This window comes from Mesocricetus auratus, unplaced genomic scaffold, assembly GCF_017639785.1.
Source record: "Mesocricetus auratus isolate SY011 unplaced genomic scaffold, BCM_Maur_2.0 Super-Scaffold_100062, whole genome shotgun sequence".
Taxonomy (NCBI): Eukaryota; Metazoa; Chordata; class Mammalia; order Rodentia; family Cricetidae; genus Mesocricetus; species Mesocricetus auratus.
In genome coordinates, this window is record NW_024429234.1 from 2,994,731 (window position 1) to 3,021,403 (window position 26,673).

Sequence of the window (26,673 nt, forward strand, 5' to 3'; positions counted from 1 at the left end):
CAGCACAGGATTCAGCAGAGGCCCCCAAGGAGATGACAGGACACGTTTAAGCATGGAGACTACCCTTAACGGTAGCAATACGTCTTACTTTGGTGGCTTCTGGAATTACATACCAAGAAAACTCTTCTCAGTTGTTGAATGCAATCATGGGATGTGGTACTGTAAACAAGGTTCACTGTCTTCCCTGTGAGGTTCCCAGAACCTTGTACCATTATACCTGGCAGAGGAGTAAAGTTGAGCATAGTTAGGCCTACAGCACAATGAAAGCTCTTATAATATTCTGTTTTAAAAATATTATAAAAGGAATGTTGTCTCAGTGTAAATAATCTGCACAGCTGACATGACTGTGTTGAAGTTCTTACTGTGTATTCTTTTAGTATATGCTAATGATACACAATAATGAGTTTCAGTATGACATTTTCATACATGTGAATGAGGTATTTGTTCCTTTTTATTCTATTACTCTCACTTGTCCTTTTCTTTTGACGTCAATTAGTCACTCTTCTAATTTATTGTCATTTTAATCATGGTTGATCATCCAGTAAGTTTGATTAGACTAATTGAATGGGGGTTTATTTACAGGAGTACGGGTTGTATGCTGGTAGCAATATCTCTGCAGGAACTGTCTCTTTCCTCCCCAATATCCATCATCCACCTAGAGATGCCGAGGAAGTGATGGAGCCTCCTGAGCATCTGTTTCCTAGCAACGCTTCACTGCCTGAACATCCTCAGGGTTTTTTTAATGAATAGATCCTTGCCAGATTTCTGGATTTCAGTTACAGAGCCTCCTATTTCCTTTGCATTAAAAAGAGAGCGGAATTATCAAGTATGTGCTACCATACCAGGCTCACACCTATCTTATATATAATCCTGAGGATTGTGTATAACACATTGTCAACTGGATGTCCCAGTAGATGAGACAGCTCTGGGTGTAATAGAAGAGGATTGATACAACTCTATGCCTGCATACAGTTGTCTGTTGTTCAGAATCTAGGTACCTGAACCAAGCCTGTTCTGAAGAGCAGCCATGGAGGAGCACATAGAGCTTATTGCCTTTTATGTTGAGTGACCATTATAGCCCAGGAAACTGCAGACAAGGGTCTCAGACTGACAGAATTATGGCTTCCTTAGAATGGCTCTGACTGGTGGAGTGGCTAGAATTTGTTAGAGTCCACAGTAAAATGTCTGGGGATAAGAAGCATCAAGGTTTTCACACACACCCTGCCCTACTAATCTCTTGGCTCAACTTCTGATAAGTGCCTGATGACTATGTGGCAGGCCCAGATCACATAGTCTTTGTTCTAGAAGCCCAGTTGTACCTTTGCCCAAGGCCAGACATATTGGCAAGGGATTCTGGGCCTCTTATTGAAGCAGTTTAGTATGAGGCTGGAGAGTTCTGGTTCTGTTTTGGGCTGGGAAAATTTACAGAATCCTTCTGAATGGTTTCATTGTTATCCTAGGGTCCTAAGCATCAGTAACCACAGCCACACACAAGGAAGGGAAATGTCCCATCTGTCCCTCTGGTCATGACCATATGCCTAGTTCATCTGACCTCCAGGAACAGAACTCCTTAGAGCCCATCACACTGTTCTACTTCTCAGTGCTGAGTGTCCTAGGGCATCAATGACCCTATGTGTGCTCCAGGACCACCTGGGGGCTTTAGTGGGGGCATTGCCCTCACTACTGTGTGTCATTCTCAAATAGCTCCTCCCTCCCTGATCCATTGCCTCCCACTCTATCAATCTCTGACTGCAGATGTGGCAGTTCTGACTCTTCTCCCACCTTCCACTTTCAAAGTCTTACACTGAACTCACAGGAGGCGAAATAGGAGTCTACAGGCCAAAGTCTGCAGGAAGCCAGGAAGGTGATATGATGGCATTATCAGCTAACTGACGATGAATCTCTCCCTTTCTTAATGCTGTGACCTATTAAAACAGTTGTGCTGACTCCCCAACCATAAATTATTATGTTGCTGACAACCAGGGAGCTTTCGTGGGACTAACCTAGGCCCTCTGCATTTGTTACAGTTGTATGACTTGGTCTTCATGTGGGATGCCTAGTAGTGAGAGCAGGGATGTCTCTGACCCTGTTGCCTCTTTTGAGACCCATTCCTCCTGCTGGATTACTTCATCCTAACTTGGTGGAGGAGGGGGTTCCTAGTCTCACTGGAGTTTGGTATACCCTGGCTGGCTGGTATCCATAGGACTCCTGCCTGTATCTGAAAAGGAGGAGGAGTGGATCGGGTGGGGGTTTGAGTAGATGGGGGAACTGGGAAGAGGTGAAGGAGGGGAATCAATGGCTAGGGTGTAAAAACAAGAAATAAAAATTATTGTTACTACTTCAGAATTATAATATTTTTATCATTATAAATTATAATGCAAGTATTTGATAAGTGGGATATGGGATATGTGACCCACACGAAAGGATTGTTTGACCCCTTCACTCCAAAGGGGTCAGGTTGAGAACCACTGAGCTAGTTCCTGGTCCTGAGTTTGTGCTGCTAAGGGATGCACACTGTGTTTCCTAACAGGAATCAGTTGTGGGTCTCACCAGGTAGGATATGTACCCAAAAAAGTATAAGTGGGGGCTCAATGGGACATCACAAGGTAATGCCACAGGAGATCTGCACTGGCAGGCAGAGGTGAGGAGAGCCTGTGTTTATCAGGCTGGCAAACTCACCTATCAGTTTTGCCTTTTTATTGTACCCTCACACCCTCCTAAATGCACATAATGGACTCTGAAGCCATTCTGAATATCAGTAACCCTCACCCAAAACCTCACCCTAAATCATTGTCACAAACCCAGCATGGGGGAAGGAGTGAGGAGCAGGAAGCAGAAGGCTGCACTGGTGTTTCTGGATCTCTAAGTAGGTGTGTAGAAAGGATCCAACAGATGGAGAAACCACAGATAGAGAAGTGGACACTTGAAATTTATACCTAGAGTCTTAACCCTGCAAATGACCCCCCTTTAGATTGCGTATCCCCAATGGAATTTTGTATGTTGACTTTTGCTTTTTATTTCTTTTCATTTGATTCTTGGAATTTTAATTTTCTTTTTCAAATTTCTTCAGTGATACATTCATCATTCAAAAGTGTGTTGTTACTCTCCATAAGATTGTGTGTGCTCTATAGTTTCTCCTGCTGTGGGGAGGGAGTTTTATTACAATAGTATATGAGAAATTATCAATTTTTCTATATTTGTCAAAACATGATTTGCATCCTAATGTATGACCTATTTTATAGAAAGTCCCAGAAGCTGCTGAAAAGAATGTGTATTCTGTAATTTTTGAATGGAATTTTATGTATGTAACTGTTAAATCCTTTTGTTCTATAGTACCATTTTCATCATACTTTTCTGTTTAGTTTTTATGGTTTCCTTAAGTGTGTGTCTCCTAGTTATCCCTCTTCCAGTAGGCAAGCTCCTGCTCATATCAAACTTAGAGACAACTCTATCCATGTGACAAACATTTTCAGGCCCTGTTGATTCCAACACTGGAACTCTCTGGGCTCCCAGAGCCTCTGATAAAGTTGAGATACTGGGTCATGATCCAGAGTTTCAGAATCCCAGGAAACCTTGCCATGATGCACAAAGAGTACAAGTTAAAGATTCTGAAACAGCTTGGTATGAATTCCTGGATGATGTGGTAAGCAACCTCAGAATTTAGGAACACCTAGTGACTAACTATCCTTGGCTCCTGACACTTTCTGTCTATCCCTCAAGTCCAAAGCACATTTATCCCAGGACAGTAGACTTTTCTCTTTAGTGGTTTTCAGTGTTCCCACTGGCATGATATAGCAATATGTTCACTTGCCTCTTCTAATCAGCAAAGAAGTCTACAGATTTAGCATCTTCATGCTATATGCTTTGTGTTCCTGAGAGTTACTTATTGTGTTTTCAGCCCCTACTAGGGTAAAATGTGCTCTCTTTCTTCCTTTCTCTCAAACCTAAGGCAGTTTATTTATGCTACCTGAACAGCCTGGTGTATCCTCTTAATCCTGGGCTGCTGTGTAGCATGACTTGGGGGGAAGGTCCCCATGTGCTCTGTCACCTAGTGCACCACCATTCAGAGGCCTTTTATGAATGATGGTAGAGACAATAGTATACATGCAGAATGAAAAAGATTCTCAAATATTTGTATATCATATACTTTTTTGTACATAGTCATATATAGGGAGAGAAAGAGAGAGAGGGAGAGAGAGGGGGAGAGGGAGAGGGAGAGGGAGAGAGAGAGACAGAGACAGAGAGACAGAGAGAGAGAGAGAGAGAGAGAGAGAGAGAGAGAGAGAGAGAGAGACTAAAAGTTCACAGACACAGTCTAGACAGGGAAGAAAGTAGGATAACTACAGATCTTCACATTTCCCTCTGCTCCTCCATATCCAATCCCCCCAGTTTTATCCCCAGCTATGCACAAGAACACCTGCTGAAGCCTCCCTTCCTCCTCCTGAATCATCTCCAGGGAAATCCCACAAATATTCATTTCCTGATATCCCTACCCCCACTATTGTTTTGTTCTAGTATTCAATTATATCAAGAACTCCCTTGAAACCCACAAAGAAATATGTAGGCTCATTGCAGTTCTTAAACTGTCCTCCATTCTTCCAGTTTCAATCTCCAGTGTTATCACTAGCACTGTAGCAGACTTTCTTCTGTGACCTCTCCCCACTGACTCCCCCCATTCTCAGGGAACTAACTAAAATATACTGCTTTCCTTACTACTGTGAACCCCTTCAGATCCCCCACCCTAATCCACCTCAGCTCCTAAGTTTCAGCTCCCAATATTCAAAAACGCATTTTAGCTAGAACCCCAATGGCCAAACCTATCAGGTCCCAAAGAATTTCCTGTGCCAACATAGAGCTCACACATTCTCTTACGAATCAGAGAATACAACAGAAACCAAGGAACTCAACACCCACCCAACAGAGAAAAGACAAGATAGTAGCACCAAGAATTACAATTTTCTCAAACTCCAATGCCTAGATGCCAGTGTAAAAACACAATCAATAACATCCAGGATAAGATGCCTCAACTAGGGCCTAACAAACCTACCACAGCAGTCTCTGATTATTTCAAAAGAGCCAAAAACAAAACAAAACAAAAAAACCCCTAGCCTTCATGAATATAATAAAGGTCCTTAAAGTGGAAATGAATAAATACATGTATGGAAACACAAATAAACAGTGGAAAGAAATGAATAAATGATGTCAAGACATGAAAGTGTAAAAGAATAAAAAAAACCCAAACTTAGAAAAAATTTGGAAATGAAAAATTAGGAACTGAAAATGAATCTATAGTCAAGCTTCACCAACAGAATTGAAAAGATGGAAGAGAGAATCTCAGGCGTTGTAGACATGAGAGAAGAAATGGGTACATGATTAAAGAAAAACTTGAATCTAAAAATCTTCTGGCACAAAACATGCATGAAATTTGGGACACTTTGAAAAAACCAAATCTATAAATAATAGGAATATATGAAAGTGAAGATACCCATGTCAAAGGCTCAGACAATATTTTAGCAAAATCATAGAAGTAAATGTACCTAACCTAAAGAAGATTATCTCTATCAAAGTCCAACAGGTATACAAACCACCAAATAGACTGGATCAGAAAAGAAGTTTGCCTCACCACACAGTAATACAAACACTGATGTATGAAACAAAGAGAATATTAAAATATGAAAGGGAAAAGACCAGGCAACATATCAAAGTATTACAAATACACTTGACTTTTCATTGGAGACTCTAAAACCCAGAGAGGCCTAGGAAGATGTGTTGTAGAATCTAAGATACTACTATACCTAGAAAAACTTTCAATCACCATAGATGGAGAAAAGGAGACATGTCAAGACAAAACCAAATTTAAACAACATCCTGTCTACAAATTCAGCCCTACAGAAGGTTTTAGAAGGAAAACTCCAACCTAAAGAGATTAAGTACATTCAAGAATGTACAGGGAATTAAATAATCCAGGCAATAAATGCGACCCCCGGAGGGGACCCCCGACCCGCAGGGATGAAGTGATGAGGGTCGCTACTAATTTGGTGGGTCTTCACGAGCAGATCCGATCTTAAAAAGCAAACTTCAAGAGGCTAAGGGAAACAGGCTCAAGACAACTTTTGCTGATCAAGAGCATTTATTCTTGGGTGTGAAATAGTTTTCATAAGTAGAGCTTCTCAGGGGGTGGTACAAGCATGTCAATCAAGTCTCAACTCAAATATACACCAAATAAGGTAAAGACGAAGCTGTAATTTTCCATCAGTTGCATTCTGCAAATGCTCATCAGCATAAGCCAGGTGCAGGAAATAGGGAGGGGTAAAAAGCATTCAAAGAAACACATTAACCTTTTGTTAACAAAGACAATTGCTCTATAAGGGTTACTTCTGCCTATCATTATGGTAAAAGCTTCCAAAGGAACACATTAACCTTTTGCCAACAAAGGCAATTTTTCTATAAGGGTTACTTCCCCCTGGCTAGGCGGGTGGGCTGCCCTGTGTAAATTTAACTTTTGTGGTTAGCTATTTCCTTTGTCTCAAGGGCATGTGTGCCTGCAGTCACATAGGCAGAAGGCCAAGAAATGGCTGACAGACTCCATTTTGTTAAAGGTTCTTGGCAGTCCCCAACAAATAAACAGACTTACAAATGTAGGTGGACTTGTCAGGGGAGCAGTAGGTAGCAAAAGAAGTTTAAGGTGTCAGCCAACCAGGAGGTAACTCCTCGTTGGATGAATCTCTGATAGGCAAGACCCCTAGACCACAGTCCTAGAATGTCTTTTGCCTTTACATGTTTACTTCTACTGTCTTTCCCTGATATCTGGCATGAATGGGTGTGGGGAGATCCCCACTGCCTGTAATGCAGTGTGTTTATCTCATGGAAACATCCTTCTACTGGGCGTTCTTACCTGTGGATTGTTGTAAAGATGATCCCTCCCTAAGATATATTGCCTGGTTGATAATATTAATGTTGGTTTATACAGAGTTTATATAGCCAGGGACAATGAATTTCACCCAAGGAGCTGCATAGACACAGTTCAAGTTAATGATTAAGAAAAAAACAATAAGAAATCCCTCCTCCTTGAGGTGAATGTGGGCTCTGCTCAGGTCCCCAACTCTCAACATCCCCCTGCTTCAATCTTCCTGGGCCTGCTCAGAGCCTAGAGTGGACCTGCCCCTTCAGAAAGGACCACCCTGAGTCTGGCTACACATCAGTCTTGGTCCCCCTCCTCCCTTCCCTGCTTGAGGTGAGTGTTGGCTCTGCTTGGGACCCCAACTCCTCCTTCTTCTATCCTCCTGGGCCTGCCGCAAGCCCAGAGTATCTCAGATCCACTTGCACCTATCATGAAACCCATTGGAGTATTGGACCTGCTTTAACCCATTGGAAGAGAACCTTAGACCTATACCTACCAGGAGAGGAAGAGACCCCATGAGCTCCCACTGGAAGAAGTCAACAACAGAAAAAACAATATGACCCCACCAGAGTCCCAATACCAGCAAGACTTGAACATCCCAACACAGATGAAACAGAAGAGAATGGCCTTTAAAACAACCTCATGAAAATGATAGAGTCCTCACAGGAGATATGAGAAAATCCCTTAAAGAAATAGAAGAAAAAATAAACCAAAAAATGCAAGAAATCAACAAATGTCTTAAAGAAAACCTAGAAAAAGCAATCAAACAGATGAGGGAAACAATTCAAACAGTTCAAGACCTGAAAACTGAAATAGAGACAATAAAGAAAAGACAAACTGAGGGAATGCTGGAAATAGAAAAGTTGAATAAATGACCAGGAACTACAGAGTCAAGCATCACCAACAGCATACAAGAGATGGAAGGCAGAATCTCAGACACTGAAATAAACTAGAGGAAATAGATTCATCGACCAAAGAAAATCTTAAATCCAACAAATCCTTAATACAAAAATCTGGGAAATATGGGACACTGTGAAAAGATTAAACCTAAGAGTAGAATATATAGAAGAAGGCGAAGAAGTCTAGCTCAAAGGTGCAGAAAACATATTTAACAAAATCATAGAAGAAAACCTTCCCAACCTGAAGAAGGACATGCCTAAGAAAATATAAGAAACTTGCCTGTAGACTGAACCAAAAAAAGGACCCTGGCCACATAATAATCAAAACACCAAACATACAGAATAGAGAAAGAATATTAAGAGCAACAAAGGAAAAAGACCAAGTGACATATAATGGCAAACTTATCAGAATTATACCTGAATTCTCCATGGAAACAGTGAAAGCCAGAAGGTCTTGGATAGATGTTTTACAAACACTAAGACACCACAGACTCCAGCCTAGACTACTATACCCAACAAAACTCTCAATCATTTTAGATGGAGAAAATAAAATATTCCAAAACAAAACCAGATTTACATAATACATATCCACAAATCCAGTCCCACAGAAAATACTGGAAGGATAATTCCAACCCAAAGAAGTTAACTACACTCACAAAAACATAGACAATAGATAATCTCAGGTTACCAAAAGCCAGAAATGGGAAGAAAACTCCCACACAATAGCACCACCAAAAATGATTCCAAAACAAATAAGAATCAATCAATGGTCATTGATACCCCTCAGTATCAATGGTCTTAACTCACCTATAATGAGACACAGGTTAACAGAATGGATATGAAGACATGATCCATCCTTCTGCGGCATACAAGAAACACACTCACCTTCAAAAACAGATATTACCTCAGAGTTAAGGGTTGGGATAAGATTTTCCAATCAAATGGACCTAAGAAGCAAGTACGTGTAGACATCCTAATATCCAACAGATTAGACTTTAAACTAAAATTAATCAAAAGAGATGAAGAAGGTCATTTCATATTAATCACAGCAAAAATCCATCAAGATGAAGTCTCAATTCTGAACATCTATGCCCCAAATACAAAGGCACCCACATTTGTAAAAGAAACATTACTAAAACTCAAATCACACATTAAATCCCACACACTTAGAATGGGAGATTTCAACACCCCACCCTCACCATTGGACAGCAATACCAGACAGAAACTTAGCAAAGAAACAAAGGAACAAACAGAAGTTATGACCCAATTGGGTTTAACAGGTATCTATAGAGCATTCCATCCAAATACAAAAGAATATACCTTCTTCTCAGTGCCACATGGATCCTTCTCTAAAATTGATCACATACTTGGCAATAATTCAAACCCAAACAGATATAAAAAACCCGGAATAACCCCCTGTATCTTATCAGACCACCGTAGCTTAAAATTAGAATCCAACAATACAAATTGCAGAAACCCCACAAACTCATGGAAATTGAACAATACTCAATTGCATCACTTCTGAGTAAAGGAAGTAATAAAGAAAGAAATAAAAGATTTCCTATAATTCAATGAAAATGATGGTACAACATACACAAACCTATGGGACACTCTGAAAGTAGTTCTAAGAGGAAAGTTCATAGCACTACGTACTCACAAGAAAAAAGTGGAGAATAGCCACACTAGAGAATTAACAGAACACCTGAAATATCTAGGACAAAAAGAAGTAAACTCACCCAAGAGGATTAGACACCAGGAAATAATCAAATTGAGAGTAGAAGTTAATAAAGTAGAAACAAAGAAAACAATACAAAGAATCAATGAAACAAAGACCTTGAGAAAGTCAACAAGATAGACAAACTTTTATCCAACCTAACCAAAAAGCAGAAAGAGAACATGATATTTAACAAAATCAGAAATGAAAAGGGGGACATAACAACAGACACTGGGGCAATCTAGAAAATCATCAGGTCATGCTTTGAAAACCCATACTTTATAAAAGTGAAAACGTTAAAGCAAGTGGATGATTTTTTGGATAGATATCACCTACCAAAATTGAATTAAGAACAAATAAGTAACTTAAATAGACCTATAACCCCTAATGAAATAGAAGCAGTCATCAAAAGTCTTCCAACCAAAAAAAGTTCAGGGTCAGATGGTTTCAGTGCAGAATTCTACCACAAATTCAAAGAATTGTTCCACACAATAGAAGCAGAAGAATCATTGCCAAATACTTTTTTTCCAGATTACTTTTTTTTTATTAATATTTTTTTATTTTCCATTTTAAATTTAGATAAGAAACAAGGTTGCTTCACAAGTCAGTACGAGGTCCCTCTCCCTTTCCCTCCCCTCCTCCCGTGCCCTCCCCCCATCCCCCCCGTTATCCCCTCATTCCCCCAGGGAGGGTGAGGCCCTCCATGGGGGTGTCCATAGTCTGTCATTTCATATAGGGCAGGGCCTAGACCCTTCCCCAAGAGTTCAGGGTGAGAGTGCACCTCACATTGTTCTATGGGAGTCCAGAGACCGTGTGTATACTTGGGATGGGTACTGATCTGCTGTCCAAGGCTCAATAGATTACCTAGGCCTCCTCACTGACACCCAGATTCAGGGGGTCTTGATCAGTCCCATGCTGGATTCCCAGGCTGATGCCTGGGATTCAAGAGTTAACCTTTGTCTGGTCAGCTGTTTCTGGGGGTTCAACCAGCCCAGTCTTAATCCCTTTGATCATCAGTCCTCCCTCTCTGATACTGGCTTTCTTGAGTTCAGCTCAGTACTTAACCAGCCAGTAAATGAAGTTACTGTTTCCCAGACTCTCTGGCCATAGGATTGTAGGCTGGCACTCCCCAGATCTATGACTAAAATCCATATATGAGAGAGTACATGCCATGTTTCTCTTTTTGTGACTGGGTTACCTCACTCAGGATGGTTTCTTCTAGTGTCATCCATTTGCCTGCGAATCTCATGATTCCATTATTTTTTTCTGCTGAATAGTACTCCATTGTGTAGATGTACCACATTTTCTCTATCCACTCTTCGGGTGAGGGACATCTAGGTTGCTTCCAAGTTCTGGCTATTACAAATAAAGCTGCTATGAACATAGTGGAACAGACATCTTTGTTATATGAATGGGCATCTTTTGGATATATGCCTAAGAGTGCAGTTGCTGGGTCTTGTGGTAGGTTTATTCCCATTTTTCTGAGGAATCTCCATACTGCTTTCCAAAGTGGCTGAACCAGTTGGCACTCCCACCAGACTCTTTTTCTTATACAAAAGTTTAGATTTCCTATAAGATTACCTTTCAAGATAAATAATATGATTGGTCCTTTGCTTGTAACTGCAAAACACAGTCAGCCCGTAAAAGACCCGACTAAGAAGAACAGCTTGCTTGCCTGCGTGGTTACTCTGTAACAAGTTCCTTGGGTATGGATGTATGTGTGCTTAGGATAATTTGCTTTTCCCTCATAATGCATAAAATGTTTAATCATGTAAGGAATATGGAAAACATGCCATTTTTATTTGTATTCATTGTAATCATTCACTTGAAAAATAGAATATAACCACATTGTAAGATTTTGTTGGGATACATAAGCAGTAGAGAGAATGTACAAATAGAAGAATGGAGAAAAAAAGAAGTAAATCACCTTTTTCCCTTATCCCCTCAGATAAAAATGTCTTAGTACATGCCTACTTTGTGGATTGCCTTTGAGCCCTGTGCTGCTAGGGGCTGGCCCCTTAGGCATCAATAAGTAAAGTCAAAAGAAGAGAAGCACATAGACACTCAGAAAAGCAATCAATACAAACAGCACTTCTCCATCTACCATCAATACTAACACCACCAACAACAGCAACAATAAAATAACAGGAATCAACAAGCATTGGTTATTGCTATCTCTCAACATCAGTAGTCTCAATTTTCCAACAAAAAGATACATACTAACTGAATGAATGGATTCATACATGTGCTGCATCCAAGAAATATCCTTTCACATCTAGCCTAGACATCACCTCTGGGTAAAATGTTGGAAAAGTCACTCCAAGCAAATACACCTAAGAAACAAGATGTTATATTCATTTTAACATTTGATAAAATATACTTAAATAAAAATTAATCAGAATAAATAGATAAGGAAACTACACACTTTTCAAAGGAAAAATTCACCAGGAGAGCATTTCAATTCTTAACTTTTATTCCACAAACACAAGGACACACAAGAGAGAAAAAGGAATATTGCTACAGCTAAAATAACATACTGAATCTCACACTTTGATAGTGGGAGATTCGAAAGCCCCTTCTTGACAATGGGCAGACCATATAGACAAAACTAAGCAGAGAATTGTGGAAGCTAAATGATGTTATAAACATTATGGTCCTAACAGATATTATAGAACATTTCACACAAACACAAAGAATATACCTTCTTCTCAGAATCTCATGAATTTCTCCAAAATTGACTGCATACTTGGACACAAAGCAAGTTTCAACAAATATAAAAAAAATTGAAATGACACCCTGGATCTTATCTGACTGCCATGGATTAAAGCTGGATATCAACAATAGCAGAAACAGCAGACATATTCAGAAACCGAACAAGTCTCTACTGAATGTAAAAAGGGTCAGGACAGAATTTTAAAAAGAAATTACAGATTTTCTAAAATTGAAAGAGAATGAATACATAACATACCTAAACGTTCAAAAGAAGCCCAAAGCTACATGGTTGTAGTGTAGAATTCTACCAGACTTTCAAAGAACAGTTAATTTCAAGAATCTTCAAATTATTCCACAAAATAGAAACAAAGAAAAATTGTCCAATTCATTTTCAAAAGGTACAGATACCCTGATACTGAAACCACAATTTTCTCATAAACTTGGAAGCAAAAATACTCAATAAAATATATGCAAACTTAATTCAATCATACATGAAAAAGATCACCCACCATGATCAAGTAGCCTTCATCCCAGATGTGCAGGGATGGTTCAACATAGGTAAATTGGTAAATGTAACCCGCCATATAAACAAACTGAAAGAAAAAAAAAAGATCATCTCATCAGATGTAGAAAAGCACTTTAACAAAAGCCAATATTCCTTCATGATGAAAGTCTTGAAGAGATTAGAGACATACCTCAACATAATAAAGGCAGTTTTCAGCAAGACCATAGCCAACACCAACTTAAGTGTAAAGAAACTCAAAGCAATTCCACTGAAATCAGGAACAAGAAAAAGGCTGTTCACTCTCTCCATATCTATGTAGTCTAGTATTGGAATTCTATACCCAAAGCCTGACAACTTCTTTAAATGTTTAACACGTCTCATGACATAGAAAGTCTGCTATAGCTTACAAATCCAAAATTTGAGTACAAGTGATCACATGAAATCATGCATGAAAATAACTTGGATGGAAGGCCACTACCTATAATTCAGCCACTCTGGAAGTCAAGGCAGTAAGAGCATGACTTCAGGGCATACCTGGACTACATAGAAACCTAGTTCAAAAAAGAAGCAAATAGGCAAGTGAAACATTTGTGCAGATTATTGGTAAGTGAATAGAATGTGTTGTGTGCATACTTAGATGGCATTCCACAATTAAAGAAAGCAAACACATTATGTAAACTACTTAGCCAGTCATAAAACATTCTACTTATATTTGATTGGAGATAAGTCCCGACATATCAAGACAAAGTAATGTCTTGGTTACATTGAAACCAGGTCAAAGGTTGTGAATGATAGCAAATGGGCCAGAGGAAAGCCTTTGGTGGGCGAGTGAGGTTGTTCTGAAACTGATGCAGTGGCAGTTAAGTACCTTGAGAATTTTCTCAGACTTTCTAAGCCATATACTTTAAAGAGATTAATTTAATTGCATTTAAACAATCTACAGTAGTCTGAGGGAATAGTTCATATAAACAAGCCCCATAAGAGACCTAATGTTGTCCTTGGAATGCTATTATTTATGCCTTCTACCAGGAGAGGCACAAGATATAATCTTTGAGACCTCTAGCCAGAGGCCTGCTTCTCACCACACAGCAAATCTGTAAACATCTTTACCCTGGATTTATTAATCTACAAAATTGTGTATTTGTTACTGCTTGTAAGCTACCAAGATTATTTTTGTTTGTCTGTTTCTTTCTAATGTGTGGATCTTGTTATCAAGCACTTGACTTATATAATCCTACATTCTCAGTCTCCAAACATCTGAGGCAACAGACACCAAGAGCCAAATTTGTAGTTTATAATCTATTGGAAACAGCATTGTGAATTTATAGGCAATAGGGTCTTGGGAAATCAAGTTTTCTATTGGCAACTTAGAAATATGAGACAACATGAACTAGCTGAGAGAGGACATGGAATGTCCTGTAGTAAACAGTGCCTGAAGCTTCTGATTCATTTGAAGAGGGCCTGATACTTGAGGAAGAAGAGAGAGAGAATAGGGAGAAGATAATAGGAGGAAGGAAGGAATGAAGAAATGAAGGAAGGAATGAAGAAATGAAGGAAGGAACCTAATCACAGGGAAGTGTTAAGATGGGGCTCACACATCCATATTGTTATCAGAGAATTTACTGAGTCTAATAAAATGTGTCTGGAAGACGAGGGGTAACACACAGCATTCATCATACACTAGTGAAAGAGAAAATCCTTAATTTAGAAGTGCTTATGTGAGTGTTAGAATGAAAAAGCTAAATGAATGGTCTTTTTACATTCAAGATATCCCCATATTCCCTCAACACTGCACAACTTTCTTGTACCAGGCACTAAAGTTCAGCATGATTGACCTGAGTCCCCTTTAGATGCTGGATTTTTTGAGGCAGAGTTTTTGTCCAGAACTGTAGCTTTTTGATCTTCAGGGCTTGTCCAACAGCAGGCTGAATGACCAGCTTCAGGTACTGCTCATCATGGACCAACTCGGGTCAGTAGGGTAGACCCTCGCTGTTGGGGTTCCTGTGGATATGACACCAACAGGGAAGGGTGAGGTCACTCTCATCCAATACCTGATTCTTTCAATGTGTCAGAGTAGCAGATGAGCAAGCCAGGGACCTGAGAGTATAGAAGTGATAGAGATCCAGTGATAGAGAATACAGGCATCCCCCACTAGTGTGTGGTTCACTGAAGCATGGGAAGCTGTCTAGTTTTATGTTGCCCTCTCTATGGAAAAATATAAAGAACAGTGCCACAATACTGTGATTCAGCCAACAGGTCTCTGTGAGATGAGCAGTAACTGAAAACTAGAAGATGTTTGCCTAAGTTTGCCCTGGGTTGGAGAAGACTATGGTGCAATTAAGGACCATGCATGTTAATGAGGCAAACCCATACAGAAGCCCTGATGGAGACCTATCCATAAAGAGTTGAGGGAGGGGCATGTTCTCACCCATGTCTTGCAAGTTTGCCCAGTACTTCATCATCCTCCTGTTCAGCATCTTCTCCTCCTCAGTGAAGTCAACTGCAGACAAAAGGAGATAAGATTCTATGTCCTAGCCACCTCATAATGGTACAGTTCATGCTCTGCTACAGCAACCACAACATGATCCTGAATGTGTGGCCTGGTGTATATATTTCTCCCTCAGCCTCTACCTGAATTCTCTCATGTTCACTCCTATCCCGCGGTGCTCTCATTCCTTCCAGCACAATCTAGACAAGGAAAGGTTCATATTCTAACCATGGTAGAGTTTTTTGTTTGTTGGTTTGTTTTTTTGTTTTGTCTTATTTTTCTGCTCACTGATGGTGAACACATAATCCTGTTTACTCCCAGAGTCTCAGTTTCCTCAACGGACTTAGAGCTCAGTAACACCTTAGGATCTCATCAGGGCCTCCATTCAGATAAAGAAAATAAGAAAAACTCACCTTTCTTCCCCCAAAGGTGGGAGCCAAAAACAAAGGGAAGGTGATCACATGGTCAGCCTTCACATGTGATGGTCTGACATGCCTGATGTAGCTTGGCTGGTGCTGGAACTCATAGAAGTAGACAGGAGCATGGGAACCTGGGATTGAAGACACATGTTGGCATAATGGTCTCTCACATGGATTTTTTCCACCAAAATTTGGTGACAAGAAACCTTCCTCTAAAGTTATGTGGAATCAGAGTTGAGTGGTGAGCTCCAGCCTAGAACATTGGCTATGAGAAACCTTCTGTTAAACAGTGGTCCTGGTATTCCCAGATGAGTAGTTTTGACAAGACATGGGCTATAACTCACATGTTTCCCCTGGATCTGGATAATATACCATTCTTTTACACTAGACATAATTATTTACAGAGATAAGTGGCTTAAGAGTCAGAAACATGATGATGAGATGAATTAGGCCTGGACACTACACAGCTCATCTGGGATCCACATCTCTTAGCTCCCCCTGCCCTTGTTCTTGTTACAGATGTACTCACGCTGAAAATGTGCTACTTGGAGTGCAGGGATCCCAAACATCAAGTCCACCATTAACTCTCTGAACTGTGCTTGGAGAGTCAGGGGTTCTCAGTGTCCCCCATGTACTCTTCCATTAGCAGGTCACCACATTCTGGAGGCAGCATCTACACCAGGAGGAATCAGGAATAATTATGTTATACATGCTCTTGGATCAGTAGGCAGCTGTCTCTGAGTAAGGTATATGGCAGGGTTGAGACCAGGTATGATCGACACGTACAAGCTTTGGGCAAGTTCACACAGAAACAAACACGTAAACTAGTCTTTATTTCTTGACATGGCATCTGAAAACAATGTATGAGAATCCTCTCTATCAGGACAGAAGCCAAGGTCTCTCACCATTTGTGCTTCTGTGCTCTTCAGAACAGCTGGCAGGGTCTTTCTGGTTATGTTCTTAATGACATGATCAAGGCCCTTCATCTGGGGGACACAGAAGAGTCTTAAGTATAGGATGGGTTGTATCTAGATTAAAGTATTTCTGACTTCCCACCACCAGTATTTGAGTTTAGGAGCTTAGAAGTAGGTCTCATCAATGGAACTCCCCAGCCACACTAGTCACTGTCTATACCAATGATGCTGGGGACAGGGTTAATATCCACAGAGTCCAGAAGCTTCCGAGGGTGCCTAGGTAGGAACTTCCCATCCACCACAGTGGGGATCATAAGGAAGACCTTTAGGTCATTAAGGGTCAGTGCTTAAGATCAATAACATAAATATTCTGATGCCCATTGAATACACACAATATCTCATGATATCCTATCTCATTTGAGGATGCTATGTTCACTCCAGAAGAAACTGGATATGAGCATTAGCCTATCTTATTCTGATGGGGGAAGTCCTGTACATTTGTCAATAAAGTACTGTTGAGCCAATAGGAAACCTACATAGGAGGGACTAGGAGTCCAGGAGGACTCTGGGAAGGAGAAACACAGGAGAGTTCGAGATGTAACCGCCATGGGGTAGGAAGCCCGGAAATATTCTCCGGTAAGAGAAATACTTAGATTAACAATTATGGGGTAATTACTTAAGTCAGAGCTAGCCAGTAAGAAACAAGCAAGGCCAACAGCTTCATAATTAATACAGCGTCTTGTGTGTTATTTGGGGACTACAACTCGGCAGAGCCCAGGCGACTGGCGGGTGGTAAACCAAAGCGGCAAGCAAGGAAAGCTTGCCTTAACATTGTTCTTTTTGGTGTACTAAGAGTAAACCAAACCATGAATATCAGTTAACTGGTTTGAATAGTAAGTACTGGCAATCCCACATTCTGGTGACCAGATCCTCCAAAGTACACAATTCTCCCACCTGGTTAACAGCCAGAATCTCTGCTTCAGTCTTCTCTCGCAGGCAGTGTACCAGGGCTTCAGAGTCCTTGGCCTCACATCCTGATAGGTTGGCCACTGTCTGTAAATGGAACAGGCAGTGGTTGGCTCATCCCTACCATCTGGAAGCAGAGTTTCCTTGATTTCAAGTAGATGTCTTAGTCCCTAAATATCACATCCTACTGTTTGTTGTGTGTGAAAGGACTTAAGTGGAATTATTTACATTTTCTGTTTCTCAGAGGTGACAAGTGGGGCTGGGACAGTTTTACCTGCATATTTGTTGTTGTTGCTGTTGTTGTTTCATTTGTTTGTTTTTTTGTGTGTGGTGCTCATAGGTACACTCAATAGGTATGGTGTGTCATATTTTGCCTGTGACAGTCAGAGAAAACCCTTGGCATTACTTGTTGCCTTACCTACTGTTTGCATTTGTTTCCACCAGCTTAGCAGAACCAAGACATTCCAGGGATTCATCTGTCTCTGTTTCCCATCTCTCCACAGTAGCACTAGGTTTACTACTGGACCCACTCTAGAGCAGCCACTTGGTCCAAGTAGCCCCATTTGCCTCTGGCATGCTTGTCTCCAGTGTTGTGAAATGGCAGGAACAGGAATTACAGGTCTGTCCATGTTCTGCTCAGACCCCATTGTGTAGCCCAGTCCCAGTATTACCTGAAATAGCCAAGGATACCCAAGCGATACTGTATAGAAACCATTACTATATCCTCAATAGCTGCCAGTATGGATAAATAATTCATGGAAGCCATTCCTACAAACAATCTACCACCATAGATCCACAGCATTACCTGAAGAAATCAAAACAGGTGCTGGGAGGTTCACACACAGTCCAAGCTCAACTGAACTGCCTACTAGATTATCACTGCTTTTTCTCTGTGCAGGTCAACATACAGGATCTCAGGACATGGTTCACAGATGGGATACTCTAGGTCTATAAGCATATATTCATTCCCACTTCCCAACAGGAAATCTCAGCCTGAATTAATGACTCTAGATTGAAGTAATTTGATCATCAGTCTCAGATCCATCAAAGTATAGAAAATAGGAGTGTTTCCATGAGTGTCTTTCCTGATTGCTAATCAGAAGAAACAACAGATCCCATTGGCACAAACAGATAACCTATAACTAGACATTTTCATGATGTCAATATGTAGCCCCTCATCACCCTCCAGAATGGATCTTCCAGGTTCAAGTTGGTAGAATAATTCTTGGTTTAATCAAAGACCCAGAGCTTCTTACCTCTTGTTCCTTAGGGCTCTGAGTCCTATACCCAGGTTTAAGCAGTTCACCAAGGCTGACATGACTTTCTTTTTTTAGCTTTTTTGTAATTATTCATCCCTATTTACTTTGCATAGTATAGTTTTCTCTCCCTCATCTCCTCCTATTCTCTCCTTCCCACCTCTCTTCCATCCCTCTCTTATATTCATTCCTCCTCTATCTCCATTCACATGTGGTATGGCCTCCCTTGGGAATGAGCAAACATCATATATCAAGTAGAGGCAAGATCAAGCTCCTCACATCAAGGCTGATCAAGGTATATACCATAAGGAATAGGTTCCAAAGAACCAGCTCAAGCATCAGAGATAGGTCCTAATCCCACTGTTAGGGGTCCCACAAAAGACCATACTATATAGCTGTCACAGATGCAGAGGGCTTAGGTCAGTCCCATGTGAGCTCCTTAGCTATTCATCCAAAGTCTATAAGTTACCATAAGCTCATGTCAGTTGTCTCTGTGTGTTTTGCCATCACAATCTTGAATCTCCCATATTGTTCATGTAATTCCCCCACCCTATCTTCAACTGGACTTCTGGATCTTTGCCCAGTGCTCAGCTGTGGATCTCTAAATCTACTTCTATGAGATGACCTTCTGGAACCAAATAATCAGGGTCTAATCTACAGAGGAACTCATAATTTCTTTGTCCTTTCCAATCTTCCAGAGAAAGAAACATCCTCTTCCTCAACTGACCACAGCCTGACACTCACAGGTAAGTAAGAACCTTCATAAGCATGAGCTGGTGTGTAAATGTTGAGATACAGGCAGTCCTCAGACATAGACATGAGAGGCATGATAAGATTAATCTCCTTTGAAATTTCTGACTTCATCGTATCAGTCTGAAGACACCCGAGGAAAAATGGGAGACAGTCCAAAATATGTGAAGATCAAACTTAAATCTTAGTTTGCATTTTCTCCCATCCTCCTTCAGCTACTATTCTCCATGATGCTCTGGGAACATATGATCCCTCTTTAATGTAGAAATGGGAATGAGCAGGATTTTAGGGAAGACTCTATTCAGACAGTAATATCCTGAGAGCTAGTGTGGAGGATGCCGGCATCCTCTATTAAAATGATTAGTTTCCTGTATTGACACATTCATCACTTCTGTACTGTGTAAAGACTGGTGTGGTGGTTAGTTTTGAGTGATGACCGACACAATAGTGAATTACCTTGGAAATGAATCTTTATTTATTGAACTTTTTAAAAATATTTTTTACTTAACTTTTTATGTATTTCACTTTCAGTTTCCTCTCACTCCCCTCCTTCCCCACCCCACAATCCTCCCAACCCCTCACCCCCACTCCATCCCCCCACCATTTCCAAGGGAGAGCAAGGGCCTCCATGAGGGATTTTCAGAGTCAGTCACATCATTCCAGGAAGGGCCCAGGTTCTTCCCCATGTGCCCAGGCCAAGAGAGCATCCCTCCATGTGGTATGTGTTCCCAGAGTCCTTCTGTATGCCAGAAGTAAATACTGCTCCACTCTCCAAGGTCCCACAGATTGCCAAGGCCTCCTGTCTGTCACCCAGGTTCGGTGGGAGGTTGTCTGGATCAGTCCCATGCTGGCCCCTCAGTCATCAGTCTGGGGTCCATGTGTTCCCTGTAGTTTATGTCAGCTGCCTCTGTGAGTTTTGCCAGTCTGATCTTGATTCCTTTGGTCATCACTCTTCTTTGCAACTAGGTTCCAGGAGTTCAATTCGGTTCACATCTGTTGGTGTCTGCATCTGCCTCTATCAGCCACTGGATGAGAGATCTAGGATGGCATATAAGGTAGTCATCATTCTCATTATCATGGGAGGGCATTTAAGGTAGCCTTAATGACAGTTGGTATCATTCTTGTAGATCTGTGAAGATCTAACTAGTGCCAGATCTCTCCTCCAACTTATACTGGCTCCCTCTTTTATGGTATCTCCCATCCTTTTCTCCTCTATTCTTGTCCTGGCTCAACCTTCCTGCTCTCCCATGTCCGCCACTCCCCTCCTCTTTTCTCCCTCTCTTTCTTCCATCTCCTTCTACCCTCCCCTTTCCCCCAATCCAATTAGGAGATCACATCTCCTAACCCTTCTCTGGGTTATCATGCATATCTCTCTTAGGGTCCTCCCTGCACCCCAGACTCTCTGGCAGTGGGATTGTGGGCTGGCAATGCCATGCTCCATGTCTAAAATCCATAAATGAGTGAGTACATACCATGCTTGTCTTTTTGTGATTGGGTTACCTCACTCAGGATGATTTCTTCCAGTGCCATCCATTTGCCTGTAAATTTCAAGATTCCATTTTTTTCTGCTGAGTAATACTCCATTGTGTAAATGTACCACATTTTCTGTATCCACTCTTCAATTGAGGGGACACCTAGGTTCTTTCCAGGTTCTGACTATTACAAATAATGCTGCTGTAAACATAGTTGAGCAGATGTCCTTATTGTATGAAGGAAATGGATCTTAACAAGGGATTTTCTAGATCAGTGGCTCTCAAATTTCCTATTAATAGAGTTCCTCATGCTATGGTGACTCCTAACTATGAAATTATACTGTTGCTACTTCATAACTGTAATTTTGCTAGTGCTATGAAGAGTAATGTAAATTTCTACATTATGCAAGACATTTGATGACCTCTGGAGAGTTGTGACATATATGTTGAGCATCACTTGCCTGAATCTTGTTGGCCTGTGAGCCTGTGACAAGTTATCTTGCTAATCACTGAAACAGGAGTACCTGCTTGTTGCATGAAGTACCATTCCCTTGGGGGGGCGTTTCTGAATTACATAAGAATAAAGCGAGTAAGTGAACCATTAGCAGGTGTGTGTGTGTGTGTGTGTGTGTGTGTGTGTGTGTGTGTGTCCCCAGCTTTAAGACAGCAAAACCTTTATGTATGGCTTTAAATGAATTGTATAGTAAAGCCTTTGTGTCTGGTTTTGAGAGAAATGTTTCAGCAAAGTCCTTTGCTATGTTTGGAATAACCAGTAAAGGCTGAGAAATAGTTTTGACACTGTTTAAACCTTGAAGAAATATTGTTTCTCTGGAGTCTGCACTTAGTTCTATGGGAGAGCTTACAGCTGTACTGATCTTGGACCTAAGACAATTCTGGCAGACCTGGAGTTCTTCCTTTTTACTGTGGGTTGCTATACTCAAAAGGGCCTAGTATGGTTTTATATAGAAGCCCATGGCTACTATCATGGGCAGCAAGGGCAAGGTGATTTTGGTAGTTGGAACCTTACCCAGTCCCAATCACCCTTGTGTATGTTTGAATACAGTAACCGGAGTGAGCTAGGTGAGTGTCAGTCTTTTCCAAAAAGGCGATATCCTTCAACTCCTTCAGAAAATGAAGACTTAGCCTCTTGGCAAACTTCTGTTTCTACTATGGAACCTATGATTCTACATCAAACAATATGTGTCTTTAAAGATCTGTTCCTGATTAGGGATGTGATGTGATCAGCTCCTTGAGTTTCTGCCTACGTGGTTTTCTGCCTATAGTTGATTATAATGTAGAATTGTCACCAATACTAAAATCTCGTTTTTCTCAGGGTTCTTTGTCACAGCAACAGAAAACAAGCTAAGACATTCGGGTATTGGGGTCCTCTGACCACATAGGAACTACAGGAATGAATGGACATAGTCTTCATCTCAATTCCAGACTCTCAAAGTATCTTCTTCTTCCAGATAGTCTTCAGTGGAAAGCATGTGTACCTGTTCTTGACTCAAAGGTGCCTGGACAATGGATGGTCACAGTGACTGTGAAGAATGGCCTTAGTCTCTGTTCCTCAATCCAGTACCTGGAGCTAAATCTCTACAGATGTCAAGCTCTTACCCAGATGCCTGGTACAGTTGTTCTATTTAATCCTTATCTCATTTATTGAACAAATGTACTGGAGACTGCCCTTTGTATAAACAGAAAGCTGGTATAGAGCTGAGACAGAGAGAACACTGCAGTGCAGCCTAGAGCTCAGACCTGAGGTCCCCTGAGCCCCAGAACTTACATGGCTGCGTGGGAGGTCCAATTTCTCACACCACTCCATGGCTCAGGGGGCTCAAGTGGTGTAAATCTCAGTGGTCCTACAGGTGGCTTGGCAAAGGGAATTCCCGGGAAGCTGTAGGCACCAACATCACTGTCTTTCACATGGACAAGGCTTCCTCTCACCTGCCCTGTATGTGTGTTCCTGATGGGGCTGGCTGAGTCCTGGCCTACAGGTGGAGAGATGACATCAGTTGTCACAACTATTAGGAATTCCTGCCTCATTGTCACTGTGGTACATGTGGAAGCTAACCCAGGTTCTCTAACTACATAGGGATGTGGAGATGAGGCCTTCTGAATTACCTACGGCCAGAAACCTTGTCCATTGGTCCTCTTGAAAATTGACCGGGAATTCTCTGTTCTACAAGGAGACAGGCTCTTAGCTAGTTGGCATTATGAAGGAATTATTATCAATACCCAAGGTCAGTAGGAGCTTTAGGCACAGCCACACACTGAGGAAGGACGTGTCTCTCCTGTTCCTCTGTCCCTGCTGTCTCCTCAGTACATAGTAACTTTAGACATCCCTTACCCTCCATGTGCCAGAGGACCTATCCTGTGAACTTTGGTGAGGGCATTAGAAGGTGTATAATCACTAACTCTAATCTGTCATCTCCACCAGCTCCACCTTCCCTGGTGCCTTCCCTTCCATAAGCTCAGCCTCTGACTGCAGAACTGGGCAGCTCTGACCCTGGTCGCCTCTGCTCACTTAGACAGTCTCACCGTGCACATGGAGGAAAAGCAGGAGCCCACAGGCCACAGCATAGAGCCAGCCATGAAGTCTATCCAGTGGCATGGTTGAATTCCAGGCCTAAGTCTGTGCTGCTACAAGATGACAGTCTCAGAACAACAACAAATAGAACAGGTAGGCCTTGCCCAGGTAGGGATTTGTACCTTTCAGGGTGTAGGTGTGGAAATTTAGTAGAGTTGGGGAAAGTTCATATTGCAACAGAGTTGATAAGGGAGAAGCCACAGGGAGCCAATAGTCAGTAGGCATGGCAAAGCCAATGGGCAGTTTCTGTCCCTTCGTGATCTCTTGGATAGACCCAGCATGGCTTTTGAAGTCCTTTTGGAATGCCATGATCCCTGTCCTTGAATATGGAGTCACCATAGTGCACAGGCAGGAATTCTGGCTGTGATCTTCATCCTTTCAACTCCACTGTGCTGTCCAGATTCATGGAGTACTGAGTCCACCCTCAGGATCCCTTGTCCTTAAGGGTGATCTTAGGATATGAAAGCCCCTTCCCTGTTATCTTCTTTACCTCAGAAAATGACTGTTTTTGGATGCTGTGCAGTCTTAAGCAGTCCTGGTCCTCTCTTCCTGGGAGTGCAGGGAGTTGTCCTGTGAGACCCTCCTTGTGCTGTGTATGTCATCTCTACCAGCTCTCACCTCCATGACACGTCCTGTCCCACACAACCATGTGCTGACATTGAAAACTTGGCCAGACTTTATGAGTTGCTACAAGAAACGTTAAAACCTCCAAATCAGTCTAATGAATCTTCTCTTGCAGCCCTTCCCCATCTACCTACTTAAATCAGCATCTTTGGTGCCAAACTTTGTGGATGAATCCAGGGCAGCAGTCACTCACAGCCACCAACAGTGACTTTTCAACATCTTTCTGAGTCTATGTGCTTACCCTGTCCCTGTGACTTGCTGCCTATACACAGTGGCCCACCAGACAGCATCTTTGTCCATGTAGCTCACTTAGGGCAACTGCCTATGATGACTGACAGTTTTTACAAAAGTCAAAACCTATGGAAATTGTCCTTCTTAGAGCCTGCCTGCACCCACAATGCTTTATCTTTAAAGAAAATCTCTCCTCAAAACCGTATGAAATGAAGCAAAATTTCTTCTAAGTATAAGCTAAAGAGTCACACTTCAGAACAGGAGTCATTGGTGAAAATCAAATTAGATGAACATATTTCTTTTCTTTCTGCCTTTTGTTTTTGTTTTGAGACAGAAAATAGTATGTAGTCCAGACTGGCCTTCAATCTCAGTTTCTCAGGTTCTAGGTTTACATGTGTGTCACAAAACATTCAGCTAATACATTGCTTCTAAGTAATCCAAGGCATCATTTTTAAGTCCCATCACTTGGATCTTCTGAGGATGACACAGATCAGGATGAGATAGAAGAGAACAGGAACACTCCATCCCTTTGACAGTTGTCACCAACTCTAAGTCCAGGAATCCAGACAAAGAATAATCTAAAGAGTAGCCACCAGTGAGTCAGGCAGATCTTCCTGCATGGAGAACCCTGGTGACCTCCCAGAGCCTGGTGACCTGCAGTAGGAGTTGTGGGTGAGGTGAGTTCAGTTCATCTGACTGGGAGACTCAGGAAGAGGTCAACAAAGTCTTCACTATCACATTGCAGAGGCCCATGAGGTGGTTAAGAGGTTCACACTGGGAGAGAGTAAATGCTACACACAAACCCTAGCATGAAGCCATTCTGGCTGAACTTCAGATAACAGCCTGAGAGTTGCTGATAGCCCCAGACCACACATGCCCTTTCCTCTAGAATCCAACCTGCCCTCGTCCCAGGTTAGGTGCATGGTGAAGGGAACCCAGAGACCACTAAGGTCAACTGGGGTTTTTAGGAACTCCTGTGTGCCTAGTAACTCTGTACCTTTTGAAGGATGCCAGGCCACTAATTTGTCCTCGGAGGTAACAAACTCAGTGATATCTGGCAGTACAAATGTATAATATTATTATTATCCAATAGCCCAAGAGCAGCTACAGTTATAAAATCATTGATGGAAAAGATCTATATGCTCCTTTATCCCCTGACCTGCAAGTCCAGCACAACTCAGATCTCCTACTACTGGGCTGGCTCCTCAGTATGTGTGACTTCATCCTGTATCAGTGATGCTTTGACTTAGGAGAAGACTACTCTCTGGGCTTTGGTAGGGGAATTTGGAGTCAGTTCTGGGCTTGAACTCTGGTTATCACCTTGGAGAAAGATACCTTTATCTGCTGAGTCATTTCACAGGCCCTGGTAAGAGAATTTGGAGACACACACTTCCTACACTGCCATCTGGCATATCTATGAGTAACACCCTATCTGAAGTCTCAGGATCTGACTCTGCAGAACATATCAGTTTTAACTAAGGTTCCCTATGTCCCCATTAAGAGTCTTGTTCTGCAAATCCTGCAGCAGAGGGAGATCAAGGATTGTGCAAACTGGAGAGATCAAAGACACCAAAAGTAAATCCACAGATTCAAATAACCTGATTTCACAGGAGGCCACAGAGACTGAGCCAACAACCAGGGAGACTGCATGGAATTTACCTAGGCCTTCTTCATATATGTGACAATTGTAAAGTTTTGTCTTCTTGTGGGATTTCTGTCCTCTCCTCTTCTCCCCCTCTCTTTCTCCAAGCTTCCTCTTCCCTCCTACCACCCCATGTTGCCAATCCCCTCAGGAGATCCCATCCCGTTCCCCTTTTCTGAGGTACCATGCATATCTCTCTTATGGTCCTCGCTGTTCCTCAGACTATCGGGTAGTGGGGTTGTAGCCTGGCAATCCCCTGCTCCATGTCTAAAGTCCATATATGAGTAATTACATACCATGCTTGTCTGGGTACCTGGGTTACCTCAATCAGGATGGTTTCTTCTAGTGACATCCATTTGCCTGTGAATTTCAAAATTCCATTGGTTTTTCCTCTGAGCAGTACTCCATTGTGTAAATGTACCACATTTTCTCTATCCACTCTTCAGTTCAAAGGCATCTAGGTGGCTTCCAGGTTCTGGATATTACAAATAATACTGCTATGAACATAGTAGAACAGATGTCCTTATTGTATGAATGTGAATCTTTTGGGTATATGCCTAAAAGTGGCTTGGTCTTGTGGTAGGGTGAAT

General features: G+C 41.6%; 1 pseudogene; it reads right to left on the reverse strand.

Annotated features, from left to right (window-relative positions):
• Positions 1-14,545: 14,545 nt before the first annotated feature.
• LOC121136305 lies at positions 14,546-23,651 on the reverse strand (annotated as a pseudogene).
• Between the last annotated feature and the right edge of the window lie 3,022 nt (positions 23,652-26,673).